The sequence below is a fragment of the Talpa occidentalis genome, unplaced genomic scaffold, assembly GCF_014898055.3.
Source record: "Talpa occidentalis isolate TD23 unplaced genomic scaffold, MPIMG_talOcc4v2.1 talOcc4.12, whole genome shotgun sequence".
In the NCBI taxonomy this organism is placed as follows: Eukaryota; Metazoa; Chordata; class Mammalia; order Eulipotyphla; family Talpidae; genus Talpa; species Talpa occidentalis.
Genome location: NW_023601212.1, coordinates 56,717,865 through 56,737,154, shown reverse-complemented (window position 1 = coordinate 56,737,154; position 19,290 = coordinate 56,717,865).

The following is a 19,290-nucleotide window of genomic DNA, read 5'->3' as shown; positions in this document are numbered from 1 at the left end:
ATTAAAAAATAGCTTAGTAGTCATCTTAACATTTAGACAAGATAGAATTTAAAACTAAAAAATGTGCAACACCCAATAACATCTATTCCAGAAAAGGGAAAAAATTATAATTAACATAAACATATGTTAAACATAAACACTTAATGTTATGTTAAACATATATTTTAAAAAACAAAACATGTTAAACATAAACAACTTCAAATATATATTTGTTAAACATAAACATAAATGTTAAACATAAACCTAAACCACCTCATATATATATAGCAACAGTTGTCAAAAATACAGAAAGAAAGCGGTTAATAGAGATCTGTAGTTTTGATTGATTTATTGGAAATCAAAATATCAAAAAGAAGAAAATGATCTCAAAAGAGATATCAAAAACCTAATCAACATTACAGTAAATTCTAGCAAGTATGTGAAAAATACAAATGGGAACTCTGCCCCAGTAAGTAAAGAATGCAGTGTTAATCATACACCAATTACAACAGTAGACCACATACTAGAGCATTAAAGCAATCCCAATAAATTACTGGAGAACAATCACAGACTATGTTCAACAATAATGAAATAGAATTAGAAATTATCTACAAAGTATTAAATAACATATTTGGAAATGAAATCACATTTCATTAAGTAGTTATTGGGTTAAACAAGAAATAAGGCAAATTTAGAAATATTCAGAACTGAATGATAATTAAAACACCACCTGTCAAAATCTGTGGGACCTTAGTAAAGTCGTGCTTAGAGAAAAAAAATATAGTTTTAAATAAATTATCAGGAAACAAGAAAAGTTAGAAATAGATTAGTTAAGCATATAACAATATGAACTAGAAAAAGAGGCTTAGGGCAAATCCAAAGAAATGAAAATGAAATAACAGTAAGGGCATTAATCAATGAAACAGAGAACACATCAGAGAAAATTAACAAAATCAAAAAATGTTTTGTTTGTTCCCTAACAAAACTAAAATATAAAGTCTCTGGCAAGACTAATCAAGAAAAAAAGAGAAAAGTTATATCCAAGAAGGATGGGAAGAAGGAATTTAACAGATTAAGTGAATATATTTGAAAATGTGGATAAAATGAAAAAAAAACTGAAAAAAAAATTAAATGCCAAAATTACAATGTAAAGACTTTGGAAGCTTAAAGAGATGAGTATTTAAAAGAGCTAGAGAGGAAATTCAGTGACTTTCCTGTCCCAAAATTTCCCAGATGGTTTATGGGAAAATTCTACAAAATTCTCAAGTAATGATGAATTCCAATTTTAAAGGGTTTCTAAAAAAAAAAAAAAAAATTTTAAGCCAAACCCACCCAGCTCATTTGATGAGAAAATAAAATCTTAATTCAGAAACCAGATAAACAATATAAGAAGAGAAAATTATAGAGTCATTTTGGCTTATAATTTTAGATGCAAAAACACTAAATAAAGTATTGGCTAACATCAAGTGATGTTTTCTAGGAATGCAGCAAAGTTTTAACAAATTGACCACATTCGTAGCAAAGAAAAATTATGTAATGATTATATATAAATTATAAATATGTAGCAAATATATGATATGTAGCAAGCAACTGTCTTCTAGATAGATTTGATAATCTATCTAGAAAGACTAGTGCAATCAGATACAAGGTCAATCTACAAAAATCAAAGTAATTTCCCTATACATTTAATACCCAACTACAAAGTATCATTTAATAAAGAAGAAAATACCAATCACAATACCAATAAACAATATCTGAAAATGAACTTCACCAAAAAGTACATAAGGCCTCTAAAAGAGAAAAGGTAAAATTCAAATAAAGTATAGAAAAAATATTATGCATGAAGTAAAGAGGTTCATGCACTTGGATAGGGTAATCTAAGAGTCATGAGACAGTGTTTTTCTTTCAATTAATAAATGAATTAAAGCAACTGAATTAGAATCTACAAATTCCGTGAAACATGATAAACATACTCTCTACATATATAGAAAGATATCTCTACCTGTATATAAATCATCATTAAAAACGAAGACTAAATGGGAGGGACTTGCCCTCTAAAATATTATAAGATGATGGCTTTTAAAAGTTCCCTGTAGTATTAACACAAATATAGGTAAATAGATCAAAGGCATTAAAGAGAAAATTCAGAAATGCATGTTATTACAAGATATAGTATACAATAAAGAAATACTATAAATTGATGGATAGTGTTATTTGGTCTTTTTGATTCACTAGAGAAACTAATTCACTACAGGTTTTGTATAGAACCTCTGAAATAAAATCTCTAAGTGCAAACTGTAAAAACAATAATTCAATTAATTCTATGGCAACAAAATTTAATATTCCTGTGCATTGAATGGCACATTGGCTAGAAGACAAACATTTCCAATGTTTAAAACTGTAAGAAATTAATAACTAAAATATGGAAGAACTGTAAGTGAATATTAAAAAGAGAATATCTCCATTAGAAAAATGGGGTACTTGTCTACACTAATAAAAGAAGAAATCTAAAACCTGAAAAGCATAACAAGCGATGTTAAAACTCATCACTACTTAGAAAAATGTCATTGAGATTTCATTATACCAATTAAATTAGCAAAAATTAGAAAAAAGATAACACTAAGCACTGGGATAGGAATATATTGGCATTCCCTTATATATCAGGTGAGAATATATACCAATACCATCTCTAGCAAACAGTCTTGCACTATTTACACAAACTAAATGCACATACATTATTATCTAGCAAATCTTTTCCTAGGTTGTATATTAAAAGAAATTTTCACATAGATCCAAAGGGAGGTGTGTTCAAGATGCTCACTATGTGGATTATTTGAAGTCTATGCAAATGGCAGCTCCTGGAGTGGTGTTGATGACAACCCAGGAGGCTGTACATCATTGGGAGGGTGAATAAATAAAAAGTAGAGTATGCACACTTGATACTATCATGCCACCTCAGATGCAGCAGATACACATACGATATCAGCAGGAAGAGCTCTTAAAGCACAGCTCTCAGTGGAAAAATAAAAAAAGTATAATGAGACACATAATACATACAATCTTTCAAAAACTAAAATGCACACAAAACAAAAATAGACATAATAGCACATGAACAGAACGATATACATTCAAAAGGTAGAGGACTGGCTGGGGGAGAAATAAGAAAATAGAGGGTCCTTCTTGGATTCATAATCATCATCTTCATTTACTAGGGAATAGAAAGATTATTCCTAATGTATGATTAGTGTATGGTTAGAGCAACACTCTCCTGAAGATTCCTAACCAAAGAAAGGAAGGAAGAAAATAGGGAAGTGGGGAGATAGAGATGTTAGGGGGAAAGGATGTCCTGAGCTAATTCCACACAGGCTTTGTGGATGCTACCCCCACCCCATCAAGACACCGGGAACTACAAATCCCAGGATCCCCAAATCCCAGGATCTTCCAAAGGGAAGTTGTGAGGACCTAAGGACAGAGTGAAGCAGCCATTTTTTCATGCTTCGGTTTAAAACCAGCCACATTATTGGGGTTTGGGGGGCACTTGGCTCGTGCTCTTGGCCAGGCAGGTCTGGTCTTGGCGGGTCACTTGGGATTCCAGGTCAGTGGAATGGGTAGGACGCATTTAAGAATTTATCTCCCTCTTTTCTGCGGAGTTGTAGATTTCCTCATTTCCCTTTCCTTTATAAATAAACCTTTGTTAACCTTTTGTGTGTGCCTGCAGTGTGAGTCCCTTTTAAACGCGCAGGTGAGGACCCACGTCAGGCAACCCGTTTTAGAGCAGGGTTGCCCTGTAACAGAGATTCAAAGAAATTGTTCTTGCAATTATCTCTTTATTATTGTGTCAATCATTCAAAACAGAAGTTGGTAAACTTTTTCTGTAAAGAGCCAGATAGTAATAGTTTACTGTTACAAGCAAGTCTTCTGTCGCAACTACTCAACTCTGCCATTGGAGCAAGAAAGTATCCATAATATGTAAGGAACAAGTATGACTGTTTCAATTAAACTTTATTTAACAGGCAGTGAACCCAGTAATCCACACACTACAGTGTGCTGACCATGGACTTAGCCCCCAAAGACTACTTTGAGAGAATGTATTAAAGACTCTTAAGTATAGTCTTACAGATCCAAAATGTGGTTGTGTGGCCTCAAAAATTTGAACGTACTTTTGTGAAAAAAGAATGGAATAAAGAACCAAAAATCTCAACCCTTGGGTTTACAGTACTTCATATTCCTGTCAGGAAGAGGAGATAGAGTTGAAAAGATCTCTAGGTACGGTTATTCTTATTTAAACTCTACTGGCATTTTAAATTGCTGCTTCCATGGGAGCTACCAAATCTATAAAAGAGGCAGAAGTTGGTCAGTCTTCTGAGTCCTATTATTAGAATTTTTATATAAGAAAGTGACAGATACCAGGACTCCACATTACAGTCCTACAATCCTATAAATATCTTTTTCTTCTTTTGGGAAGTGTGTCTGACCAAAACCTATGAAGCAATATGACAGGCTAGTAAAAGAGAATAGAGGTTTAAATGTCATCTGAAACAATGTTCATTTCCTTTTAAAAGCAACATTTATACAGCTCTTCAAGACACCAAAATGAACCTCCTGCAGTTTGAAGTTCATCCAGAAAATCCTTTTGCAAAATATTTGCTGAAATACTGTAAAATAGGAAGTGGATGGGATTAAGACTTGCTCAGCTTCTTCCTCCCCCACACCTATCTTCCCTAAACTGACTTCTGCAACCCAGAAGCTTAAATCCATGTGTCTGAAACCCAGATCCCAAAATCAACATATCACTCCCCCACTCCAACCAAAAAACCAAAATGTTACTGAAATGCTTTCCTTGTAACTAAATCTGCTTAAGTCAGTAGATCTAAAAGGTCCTTCCTACAATACTGTTACCAGCACCCACCCTCCCCAAACAGCCACAGTAGATCCTCTTTTGCCCTTCATTTATTCTGACATCAGCCAGATCCCTTATACTACAGTGTTTCACACAGAGAGTTGGTCCATACACTGAAATCATCACCCAGCTAAGGCAATGAGGCTTATAGAGGAAACAGTTGTGTGGAAACAACTGCAAGTACAGGGGTTCAAAGAGAGAGAAATAAGGGTAGAGAGAAATAAGGGTAGGGGCAGTGGTCTGCTTGGACTCGGATGGAGTATGCATCTTTTGATGAGCAGAACATCCTAGATGGAAGACATCGGAGAGGGGGGGGAGATGCCAAGCAGGGATAAATGGCATAATTCTTTAATTTTAACTACAACAAATTAGAAAATACAAAATCACTCTTGTTTATTAGTTGGTGGAATTTTACATGACTTAAAGATGTTTCAACAATGGCTTGCTGATTTTAGTTTTTATCCACTTTTCTCAGTATAAATCCCTGTCACAGTATAGACATTGCAATCATATTATTTACCAGTCAAATATTTAAAGTGAAAAGGATTCCAACTTTCTTAAGCTACCACTTCAAGTTTTATAGCTTCCCTCAGCCCTTGGATTCACTCTGACCCTTCTCCTGGGGTATACCCAGATCTTAAAATGTGTAATCCTCTCTCTATTGACCCTTATCTCTCAGCCTCTGCCACACTGTCTTTCAAAAAACTTTTTCTTCAAATAACTATAATGCACAATGGAGTCTATATTCAAATATGCCCAGTATTGAGTCAGAAAGCTAGCTACAAACCCAAGTTTCTCCATCGCTGCAACTAGTCCTGAACTTTGTGTTGCTATAGTAGCTGTCATCCATATGCATGTGAATGTGTATGGCAAGAATGTATGTGAAACAAGATGTGGAATGAGATTCTGCCTTCCTTACCCATTGCCTTGGCCACCTGTCTGCCACCCCCACCTCCCAACTGTCTATGTAAGCAGAAGACTGGGGAATGGGCAAGGAGAGAAACAGATGGCACAAGAAGGCATGGGGTGGAGACTAACATGGTAGTGTTTTCAGTGGAGTCTTTTCCTGGGTCCTCTCCCTGGAGGAATACAGTACACTAAAGTTGCACAAGCTGATCCTTTTGCTGAGATATGACCATGCATTTGTTGTTGACACCACTAAGCCACACTGGCAAATTTCCAGCATGAGCTTTCTTTTCCCTAACACAGTGGCTTCTATGTCAACAATGATGAGCAAAGGTCCCTACATGTCCAACTGGCAATGGACAAGTAATTTATCAAGATTTTTTCCTCTTTTGTGTTAAGTTCCTGAGACTTGGGAGCTTGAGGTGGGTCACTCTTACCACAAAAGAACTTGGCATATCCTAATCCTTCTTTTAAAAGAGGGAGTACCTGGGATTCCCCATCCCTCCAACTTAGATTGTTATCATCCTCCAAGTCAAATATGAGGGCTCAAAGAGAAATATTTACAGAGATTGAGGATGCCAACCTAAAAAGTCCATGCTTTCTCTTCCCCTGTTGCATATCTGCTAAGGTAAAAAATCAATGCCTATTAGAGTGAGTAAAAAATGAATGAGAGAGAGACAGCAAGGCAGAGAGTGAAGTAAAAGTTCATTGATTAAACATTCACTGTCATGTGGTGCCTCCCAGGGCAGAGGCGTTGGGTGCAGCAAGCATGGGATGATGGAAAGACAACTCAAAGTCCAAGTAGTGAGAGAGAGAGAGAGAGAGACCTAAAGGGGCTTACACCTATGGAGATGCAGCCCCTTCCCCCCAGCCAGTCTCACATTTATTTAGTATCAGACTCAGGGTAGGTGGGCAAGTATGTGGAGGAATGTGTGAAGGAATGTGCTTGGTGGAGATGTGTACTGGGGATGTGTAATAGTCTGGAATAAGCTAGGTGGGAGTGAAAAGGAGTTGTTGCCTGGGGGGGCTCCACTGTTGCTACTGATCAAAACATCCTATCACTAGCCCCGTTTACACTTGACTTCCTGTCAAGGTGGTCTAGCTGGTTATGCTAATCTGGCCATAATGTCTGCCTGCTGTTTTCAGCAGATATCCTCATACCAAGACTCTTGTCCTGGTAAGAGGCCCCCTGCCTAACTCTACATTTTAGCTTGACCAACAGCAACTTTGGGCACCAAGCAAAATCCCAAGAATAAGAGGGGATGGGGAATCCACAGTCATGTCAAGAATGTAGGAGAATCTTGTGTGACAAAAGGGAAAAACCTTCAAAGTTACACAGAATAAATCCGCCAAAATGCAGATTATCCACATAATCATATGTTCACCTAAGAAACATGATGTTAGTCTTCCCAAATGCAGGCTCACCCAGTTTCTACAGATAATTCTTTGGTGCCCTCTCCTACATTGTCATCACATACTCTTCATTTAGCTGAGCAGGATGGTAAGGAACAGTTGAATGAGATACATGTCCATTTGCTACCTCAGTCCCTCTTCCCAACATGGAGATAAAAGAAAGCAAAAGAAGGCCACGTCCCTTCCTCACTGCAGATCTCTCCAGTTCAGGAAATGTGACTGAAAAACTATATGGGACTATATGGACATTTAATGACTGAGGTGATCAAAAAGCTGTCAGAAAACTTCTATGAAAGCATTCTAAGAAAGGGATTTGAACAAAGTAGTGATCAGAGAGAGGAAAATTGTTGGATGCTTATATGCCTGAGTCTGGAATTTCATTAAAATAGTTACATATTTAGCTAAGAATGATATTTTTTTTCTAAAGCACTCTGGAACTCATACAATACTCAGTACTCATCCAAATGAGTACTGTCTTTCAAAGTGATCTCCAAAGCCACAATTCTTCACCCAGTATTATTGCCATTAATCAAAATATTTTTGGAATTGCTTCAAAGTCTGTTTAGAGCCATGGAATAAAATGTCTTTACAGCCACAGCCCAGGCATCCTTTGATTATTTTTTTTATACACCCTATTTCCCATGCTTTAAGTCAGATTCAGCCTAAAGCCATTCTTCTTCCCCCAGTTTTATGAAATAGCAAATGAATTTCATGCTTGCTCCAAGAGAGTCCTCTCTATACAAAACATAAAAGGTTGGAGAATGAATGAATGAGGACGCAAGAGGATGTTATGAGGAGAGATAGACTTGGATGTTGCCTACTAAAAAGTAGTAAACTTCTAACAAGAGCATTATGAGCTGACCATCATCTATGTGATCCCACAAATTTAATTCCCCTGATGTAAAAAAGCATCCTGGGCTATAGAACAAGTCTCAGTAAATTTAAAAGGACTCAAAGCTATACAAAGTATGTTCCATGACCACAATGGAATTAAATGAACAGTCACTAACAGAAAGATACATGGAAAATATCCCCACCCCAATATTTGGATACTAAATGACTTCAAAATATCCTATGGATGAAGTAAGAAATCAAAAGGGAAATAAGAATTTAAAACTAAATACAAATTGAAAAAGAACATACCAGAATTCAGGAGATGTTACTAACACAGTACTTAAGGGGATATTTGTATTAGAAAAAAATTAAAGTCACAAATCAATGAGCTAAGTTTCCAACTTAATAAACTAGAAGTGCAAAGTAAGTCCAAATACAAGCAGAAGAAAGGAAATAAATAACAAAGGTCAAAACAGGAATCAATGAAATAGGAAACAGGGAAATAGAGAAATATAATGAAACCAAAAGCTAGTTCTTAAAAAGAGGAATAAATCTGATAAACCTCTAGCAACACTGATCAAGAAAAAAGAATAAGAAAACACAAGTTACTAATATTGAGTATGAGGTAACATCATATAATCTGTATAATTACAGATTATACAGATAATAAAAGGATAAGGGAATATTAAGAACTGTATTCCTATAAATTTTACAACTTAGATGCAATGATCAAATCTCCTGAAAGATACAAGCTAATGATTTTTGTCACAAATAAATACATAACCTAAATAGACCTACTTCTATTAAAAAATTGAATTTTTACTTTATATTTTCCTACAAAGAAAACTCTAGGCCCTATAGTTCCATTGGTAAATTATAATTAACACTAAAAAAGAAGTCACACCAATTCTAAACTAAATTCTTCCCCAAAAGTGCAGAGGAAGAAGTACCTGCCAACTCAAGCTGTAAGGTCAAAGTCATCCTGATCCCAAAAACATCCTGATCACAAAATCCTGATCCCAGGAAAGGAAATGGCATCCCAATTTCCCTCATGAACACCCATGAAAATTTTAACAAATCAACAACATATGGCCAGGTAGAATTTATTCCTGGAATGCAATATTGATTTAACATCCAAAAATCAATGCAACTCATAATATTAACAAGCTAAAAAAGAAAAACCATATTACCATCATCACCCTGAGGGAAATGAGAGAAGGAAGAATCCAGGGTGAGTCCTAGGATTTGGGCCTAAAAAAATTTGTCAAATGTCAACAGAAGATTCCAGTAGAACAAAAGAAATGCCAGTCATTTAGGTATGACATTCAGAAGATCTCTGTAGACTTCTTCATTGGGATACAGAGCTGATGGGAGAGATTAGCATCACCCATGAATAAGAACTGCTACTTCTCCCATCCAAGTACTAACCAGGCCCGACCCTGCTTAGCTTCCGAGATCAGACGAGATCGGGCGCGTTCAGGGTGGTATGGTGAATATAAGAAAGTGAAAATCAAAATCAACAAAAAACTATGAACCAGAGACACTTTTTGGGGGGTGGGGGGCGGGAGGGGAAGGATTGGGGTCAGAATGGGGCGTTTGCAATTGTATGGGGGAATATAAAAATAAAATTTAAGATTAAAAAAAAAAAAAAAAAAGAACTGCTACTTCTACACAATCCCCCTCAACCACAACCCTTAATGGGAGAAGAGGACTATTTCTCCCCACTTTCTAGCTGGATAAAAACTGCATCAGACAAAATATATCTGTCTTTAGCCAATATAAATTCAATCTTGGTTCTACATAAACCCCAACTGTACTTTTCAAGTGCTAATTGAGAAATAAGCTAAAGAAATTCTTAGCCACACATTGTCTTTCAAAACACAGGGATTAAGGGAACAAAAAACATGGTGATAAAACACTAGATGCCTAAACCTGATTGACAAATTTAGAAACAAATTACCAGGAGTTGATGGCACCCACCCAAGGGCTGAAGGAACTCAAGGAAGAAATTGTGAAGCTATTGGCCAAATTGTAACCTTGCAGTTACAAATGACCACATGCCTCCAGTGACTTCTCTCCTGACAAGGGCTGCAGAAGGGGCCTGAGAACCAGACACATAGGTCCTACATGCAAATTCAGTATGTCATTAATACTATAATGAAGAGGAGGCCCACGATACAACTTGAGGATCCTAACTTCTCCCTGGGTACATCTCACAATCTCTCAGGGAGCTCCAACTTAAAAACCACTCTGATGCCTCTTGTGCTCCTACAGAGATTGTAATCACCCTATATCCATTCTCATCTACAAAATGGGAATATCTACCCTACCTGCTTCATGAAATTGTTGGGAGTTTGAGAGGAAGTAATAGAGATCATTGTGCTTTATGTATTATGTACTTACACTTTGTGTATTTATGTACTAAGGATGACATCACCAATACCAACAATAACAATAATATTAATTACTATTAATAGAATAGGCTTTATTCTACTAGATGCCTGTAGGAAACAGGGTTGACTCTCCAGCAACTGTCCTACCATTACAATATTGACAGTCACTTATTTTTATCATTACACTCTTTTGATATTCATTAGTTTGAATTTATTGACTTCTAACCAAGGCTACCATTTTTAAATTGCCTCTTTGGCATCTGTGTGTCTCACCTAAGCCTCAATCCCCAATTTATCTGTGCCACTCCAGGCATTGTGTGCCCATTTCTGCTAACAGTAGGACAATTTTACCTATGTCCCAGATTGACCAAAAGACAGATCTTGAGACCTTCTTTTCTCTATTGCTATACTCCAAATGTGCACTGACACACATATGTGCAGGCATTAGAATTTTTGCTAATTTGGGCCTCCCTGGTGGCCTAGCAGTTAAGTCTCAGCACAATCACTGCTACGGCCTGAGTTAGATTCCCAACCAGGGAGCTAACACACATGACACAGCAGACCTCTCCTGTCTCACCCGCGGCTCCCCTTAGCAGTATATTTCAGTAGATCCACCTGTTCTACTCCCCACTCAGTCTCTGGTGAATCCTCTCACCCCCCTGTCACTCTGGCCTATACCCCAGTACTTCTACACAAAAATAAAAAATGAAATAAAGAATTCTTAATTTCATAAACCTATGCCCCTTGCTAAAATGGAGCATACATGCTGTTTTTATCAAAAGTCACCTAACAAGTCTTTATATCTTCTAAAATTCTTTGTTGGAGGAATGGCCTCTGAGTTGGGCTGATGGGGCTATAGCCCCTTAGCTCAGTCACTCTGCTCTATGACTTTCTGCTCCAACTGACATTCCGCAGATGGCACAGACTCCAACATGTACCCTGTGCTTCCATGTTGCTCTACTGTTTCCTGGGAGGTTGCACTGGACTAGAAAGCTCCAAAGCCAGAAGTCCTGAAAGGGGTGTCTTGGAAGGAAGGGCAGAGCAGGATCTCTACATGAACTTTTAAAAGACAGGCAGCCACTCTGTCCTTTGCTCCACATGCAGCCCTCATGTGCTCTGCTGAGCAGGGCAGTCACACTGTTCTCTTACTCTGTGAGATGTGTGTGGTTCTCTCTTTGGCAGGCCACCTGGGGTCATCCTACACATGGGCAGCTCCAGTCCAGGTGCATTTCTTGTATTCTCTGCTGCCAGCTCCAGGTTTGCCCTCAGGTCTTTCTACACTACCTAGGGTCGGACAGGCTGCATCTGTCACATGCCAGTCTACACTTTATTTATATTCTCTCTCTCTTCCCTTGTGTAAATAAATCCTGTTATTGTTGTTTCTCCCCACATGTTTGCTTTTGAGTCATGCCCTGCAGTCTAAGCACATGGGTAAGGGGTCCACCACCCAGGTCACCCCCTTTCCTCCAGATATGCTCCATTTCATTTCCACTCTACAACATCTACTGCATCACTTTCTAATTTATCTCTCTAAAGCTGAGCTCTGGTCACTCTACCGTGCTCACACATCTACAAGTGATACCCACTGACTATCAAACCCACTTGAGATTTATATTCCAGAACCTTTCCCAAACCACCTCTCTGGCTTTATCTTACTCTGTTCCCGATTATTTTTTATTATCCTCTAGTCAGTTATCCTGATCTGCTATCCATGTCTCCAACAGCCCATGTTTCTTTCTCCAAATGTCTATGCATACATATTTTTCTTTATATATATATTATATATGTGTGTATATATCTTATAACACATACAAAAGTTGGCATTAGTGTTGGAAAGTCAGCTCAGTGCCATGCTTTTGTCAACCCCTTCCCAGTTTTTTTCCTGGGATGATCCCAAGATACCACAAAGTAACTACCACATGCTGCTGTCAGAGCACTGTCTCCTCTTCTGCTCCAGTCCTGTCAGCAATGCTGGCCACAATGCACCACATGCTCATACCTGCATCCAGGGACACTCTTGCACCATGCTAGCTTCACACCAAGCCTCCCTCTATCGGTGCCACTCTGAGTTGTGGGCAAGCCACTGAAGAAAGGTATCTTCCCTTCTCTCAAGATAACCCAGAGGACCAAGATCCAAATTTGCAATCCTAAAAGATTTTAGGTATTCACCATTTCTCATAGAGGGTTTGTGTGCAAGCCAGATTTTAAGTTTCTGCTTGTCATCTTTCTCTCCTGAAAAAATAGATGTAAGGCCATAGAGATTAGCTGGCAGAGAACTTTTTTTTTTCCTCTGAATTCCTTTTCCCTCCCCAACTCCCCATCTGTCATCCATTTCTCCTCTAGAGTTGCATCACAGACCCAATTAATAAAGAGATTTTGTTTCACGGTGAAGTTTTCTGTGAAGTTTGGTGGAAAACACTGGTCAATAATCCAAAAGTCAGCCTCCCCCATTGATGACTTTGAGAGAAACACTGGCTTTTCCAAAGAGCATGTAATCTATTGCAGGGCTGTTATGAGAACCATTCACAATGAAACAGATTAATACTGTAAAATGTCAAACATTACAAGCTTCTCAAAAGTAGAGACCATAACTATGTAACCTAGAGCAAGTTAACTGAACTTCCAAATCAGTATCTCAGTCTAAATATGGGCTAATAAGGATCATTTCATAGAACTACTTTGAAGACTTAGTGCTATAAGCAAATGACTAACCACGTACTTGTAACTACAAGGCAATCAAATCTCAGTGTTGGTACAATGAATATGTTAGTAGTGGTAGTCCATGGAGATGATGGTTCTCAAGGCCCTATTTTGAAACCTAACAATATTAACCTGTTTATGTAAAAGTCCACCCAGATCATCATTCATATAAGCTTACCCAAAATAAACAAAGCACTAGTTAGCATTAGAAATCCTCCAAAGGGAGATTCCTTGTTGCTTATAAAACACTTGAAGATTTTCCACAAAAGGAGTTTGAAAAGTCTTTTGTATTATGTTATCCAATATCCATAAAACATCATTATATGTAATGGCATATATAATTTGAATGTTTCAAAATCTATCTAAGATATTACAAAATTGTATTACTATAAAAATATATTTGAATGTTGGCATATTTTAAAGACATACTTTTATAATGTCAGTTTAATTGTTCAGGGACAAGTTTAAGCCCTTTTTTGTCTAGTATATTTTTTGCACAAGATTTAATTTGGGGCTAAACTGTCCAATATAAGAAGAAGAGAAAAGGCACCACGTGGTAATTTCATATTTTCAGCACACTGTGTCTGGCCATACATTTTTAATATCATAAAATTGGCTTATTCTGTAATATTTTGATTGGAGAATTTATGCATAAGGTTGCCACATTCTTTAAACAGATGTGCAGTATATTTGATAAAAAAAATCTCTTCTTCCTGAAACTAGGACACTTGCTCATTTAAATAATAGAGAACAACAACAGTCACTGTGGATGTTTTAGAAACACGGGATGTTCTACAAAGTAAAAGGCCAGAAATGTGTGCTTACAGTTATATTCCAGATTCATTGCAGATCTTTAAAGCTTGCTGTATTTCTCTCAGAGGTCACTGCTACCCATAATGTCTTGGGTACAAGACAATAGAAACACAAAACACCATAAACAAGAAGATTGACTTTTTGAGTTGGAAATGATAGTGACAAAGAGGAAAGTTAAGTTGAATCAGTGTCAAAGGCCTGATCAGCACCATTTTTAGAGGCCACACAGAGAAGAAGGCAAGTCCAGGCTTTGGAATTAGATATCCTGTGTTCCAACTCCAGTTCTGGACCTTACTGTTCATAGAATGCCATTCTAATTCAGTATCTTCATCTGTACATTGGGATAATAAAACCTCATTTGCATGGGGGTTGTAAGAATTTTATGGAATCAGTTATGATTCCCAGAACATTACATGTCACACAACAGATTACCTCTAAATTATATTCCATATCATTCATTTTATTATTACAATCATTATCTTGCCAATGGGTATTGTTGATATGAGTTCCAGGAGAGAAGATGAAAATCTTTAAAAATTCATGCCAGTCAGTAGAAAAAAACAGCAAAAATCCCTACTACAACTCAATGTCCATTCCCTAAAGACAATCAATCTTTCACTTGGAAAAAAACAATTACATTAAAACCCTCCCCAATCCACCTTCAAGAAGTTTTCCTGAAAGTTACAATTGTCAGTGGCCCGTACACATGATGTTGGACAACAATTCTAATTCCAGAAACCTCACACTCTTAAAAAACCTGAAATAATTTACACATTGTGTGATGTTTTTATTCAGTGCTCTCGCTATATATTAATCCAAAAGAAATCCCAAACCTCATTAAATGAGTTGTTTCCAACTCCTCCCCAATTGAGGCTTTTACTAAATTGTTTTCACTGGCCTCCAAGGAGACTGATTTGAGAAGCTCCTCCTGTAGTGAAGATGCTAATGAACACAGATTGTCAAATGCCAAAACACAAAAGGGAAACCAAGGCGTAGGGTTCATCTGCAAAGATAAATAATTAAACATAAACTGTAATTTAATTCCATACATTACTTGGCCTTGTCAAACTTTACAGTTGGAGTCACTCAGTGAATCAAACCCACTAAGTAGTACTCCATCTCCCCCAACGCCCCTTAATAACAAAAGATCTCCATAACTAAAGATGTCTTTAGTCCACATTCTCTCTCTCTCTCTCTCTCTCTTGCCCTCGCCCTCCCTACACTGCTTTTATCCAGGTCACAAATGACTTCCACGTTGACTAATTCAACGTCTGGAATTGTCTTTCTTCTCATTTAGAATTTCCCAGGCAATATTTAGACTATGCAAAAAGTATAAATAATTCAGTGATTATTTGTGTACCCTCCACCAAGATTAAAAAGCAAATTATTCACAATATTTTTAATGTCTCCTTGTAGCACTCCCAATTTGCTTCTCTTTCCCCCACTCTTGAAGTAACTACCATACTGAATTTAATATTTTGAATTTCCACATATATAGCTTTACTGTATGATTTCTACTAAGCAACATGTTTCGCATGCGTAAACATTATAAATGGCAATTCAATTGTATACACACTCCACTCACTACCATGTCTGTGGGATTCACCCACGTGACTAACTCATTTACTGAGTAGAATTCCTTTGTGCAAACACACCACAATGTATTCACCCAATGTGACACTGGCAGACATTTGGGAATGCTTCCATTATTTTTCTAAAAGTAAACAGTGCTTCTGTGAGCATTCTTATATTGACCTCCATAGTCAATTCTCAATGCCCACCTAACTTGCCCCCAGGAGACATTTGAGACAGGTCATTCCCTCCTTAAACAGACCTTTACACTTGATCTTAGCCAAAAGGCCGAGAAGCGATTTTAAACAGACCTTTAACTTGAAGTTATCCTTATATTTTTTTCTCCAACATCACTACCACTTCTCAGTATTCTTTGCTAATTTCTACTCTTCCCAGCCTCTAAATGTCAAGGTGTCGGAGGACTGAAGTGTTCTCTCTCCTCTTTTCCTATTAGTCTTCACTCCGTAGATAGTCTCATCACTCCTCTGACTTTAAGTCCTACCTTTTGTTGATGATTCTGAAATATCTATTAATACCTGTGTCCTCTACCTTGAACTTCAAAGTTCTTTATCCTACTTCCTGTTCAGTATCTCCACTGGATACTTAAATGTGACATATCCAAAACTGATTGATTTCCACAGTTGTCCCCTCAAAGTTTTTTCTTCCCTAGGTTATTGAGTCAAATCTTTCAATCAGTTGCTCCAGCAAAAAACAAAAAGCAACCTCCTCTTCTTATCCTGTATCTCTTCAAATACTTCAAATCCATCAAAAACTCCTATAAGGTTTATCTTCAAAATAAGTTTCAAAGCCAATCACTTCTCATCACTTCCATCTCCACCAAATCATCATCCTTTCTCACCTGGACAACTTAACAGCTTTCTAATAGGTCTTCCTGCTTTCATACTTCTTGCCCTACAAGCCATTTCCCACAAAGTAACCCAAGAGATCTCTTATGAAATTAAATCATGTCTTTCATCTTCTCAGAGCTTTCCAGTGGTTTCCAATCTCAGAACATACTTCAAGGTCCCTACCGCAGTCTATGAAGCTCCAAATGATCTAGCCTGCCATTTCTTCATCTCTAGCCACCCTTCCTTGCTCACTGTTCTCAGCTAACACTGACCACTTTGCTGTTCCTCAAAAATATTTAATTCTTGATACCACAGGTCCTTTGCACTTGCTATTCCTTCTGCCAGGGTGGCTTATTCCCCTATATTTGCATGGCTTGGTTTCTTTTGCCATTCAGATCTTTGTTTAAATATCTCCTCTCCTGACCACCTTATCAAATATTTTCTCCCGATGCTCTTTTATTCCCTCACCACATCACTCTGCTTACATTGTGGTCTAGATTCCTTTGGAATTCTAGGTGTGCTTTAAGTGTTTAGGAATCAATGTCAAAGCAGGATTTCAGTATTTCTGTTTGACATTTGCATTATTATTATTCTTCTCATGGGTAAAAAGAAATGGTTGGCAGGACATTGAAGGAATATGCTGACAGACACACTTCAACTCTGTTTTCAGGCGACCTAAATTACTGTCACCCAACCCATGATTCCCTAGAATACTGTTGTAGAAAAAGTTCCCAAGTTCATCAGCTGAAACCTGGCTTAGATATTGCTACATCCTATGGAGATCAAGCAGCACAACATTTCTTGTGGGAGCTGCAAGAATCCATCAATCTACTTCAATCTGAACAATCATGAAGCACAAAGCATCACTTTTACCCTGTGCAAGAACACGGATGTCTAAAGCCTAGTCTGTACCCATCTCATCCCACTCCAGAAGCTCACCACGATGTAATTATGATGTACTGTGATCTCCAAGAAGTGACATACCAAGTGCAAATAACAAGATATATCCATAGAAAGGAGTGAGCAAGTAGTAACAGCTAGTATTCATTAAGCTCATTAAGCAATCAGAGTATGCCAGACCTAAATTTTAGTTATTTTTACTTTCAAAGCCCCCTTGAAAATACTCATAACTATTATCTCCATTGTGCAGATAGAAAATAACACTAGAAGTCACACAACTAGCAGTAAAAGACCTGAGTCTGTTTCTAGGCAAATTCTGAGTTCTCTACCGTAGACCTGCACTGATGAGCTAAATGCAACATCACCCCCTGGAGTTCTGACCTCTGAGCCCTCAGGGTCTACCTCAGTCACTGTAGAGCTGGGAAGAGGAAAGAAGCAGGATGCATTCTATTCATAAACATTTAATTAGTGCCAGAATTATACCAGGAAATGGGTAAAGATGGACAACTCACAGCCACATTTCTCATAAAATGCATTGTCAAGTTGGGGAAATAAATATTAAAGATTGAGTTGCAGGGCTAGATCATCCAGGTGAAATTCTGGCTCTTGTGTCCATTTACAGAATGACTTGGGTTATTCAAGTCACCTCTGGATGCCTCACTCTTTCCTAAAAGGGGATGGTAATCATTTAATATGTGTTAGCATCGTTAATATATTTTAATGTATTCATTTAAATAATGTAAACATTTAATCAATACATGTTTATTTAATATCTCTAATGGGCCAGGCTCTGATTTTGGTGCTAGGGATAGAACAGCGTCCAAACAAAAGAAATGCCCATGTCCATGGAGTTTGTATTCTTTTTTTTTTTTTAAAGATTTATTTATTTATTTATTTATATAAGCACTGGGTACATTCAGAAGCGCCGGAGGGTGAGAGAATTCACCAGAGCCAGAGCAGGGAGCAGAACAGGCAGAAGGACCGAAGTACACTGCTGAGGGGAGCAGCGGGTGGCAGGAGAGGTCTGCATGCCATGTGGAACCCTCGCCAGTGGCCGGGGATCGAACCGGCATTGCAGAGGCTGTGGGCAGCTTCACAATCCAGCACTCAACCGCTGCACCACCGGGGAGGCCCGGAGTTTGTATTCTTGACGGAGGAAACAGAAAATGAATAAATAAATATGTGATCCAATGTCAGATAGTGCTAAGAACCATGAGGAAATACAAAACAGACAGAGGGACTAGAGAGTGACAGGGACCAAGGGAATAATAGAAGAGAAGAAATAGGTCAGGGAAGCCTCTCTGAGGAGATATCATTTGAATAGAGACATCTGGGAGGAAAAGGAGCCAGACATGCAAATATATGGGAGGAGAGCATTCCTCTAAGCACTTGGAGAGCAGAGAATAGCCCTGGTACAGAAGTGTGCTATTAGTGTTTAAAGAACAGCAAGGAGGCTGGAGCACAGGCACCGAGAAGAAAGATAGCCAGGGGCTATTCATTCATGTATGGCCAGGTTGGACCGTGAGGGCTGAGTGATGTGGTGCGCAGTTAATTTTATGTGTCAACTTGGAAAGTGTATTCAGATGAAATTAACATCTAAATTGGTGAACCACGAAAAAGAGACTGTCATCCATAATGTGGGTGGGTCTTATCTAATAAGCTAAAGACCTAATAGAACAGGGAGAGCAGACTCCCTGAGCAAGATGGAACTCTCCTGCAGGCTGCTTTCAGACTTCATCTGCGCTACTGGCTCCTCCAGGTCTCCAAGCTCCTGGCCTCCTAACTGGAACTACACCATCAGCTCTCCTGGCTCCCCAGGCTGAAGCCCACATTGCAGATTGTGGACTTGCCAGATTCATAATCATGTGAGCTAATTCCTTATAATAAATCTCCTTCTATATATGGACACATCCTATTGTTTCTTTTTTATAGAGAACCCTGACAAATGCACATAATATACTAATACACACGTCTCATTACAAAAGTTCTGAGAAGTAACACGTGATCCATGTTTTATGGGGATCACTCCAGC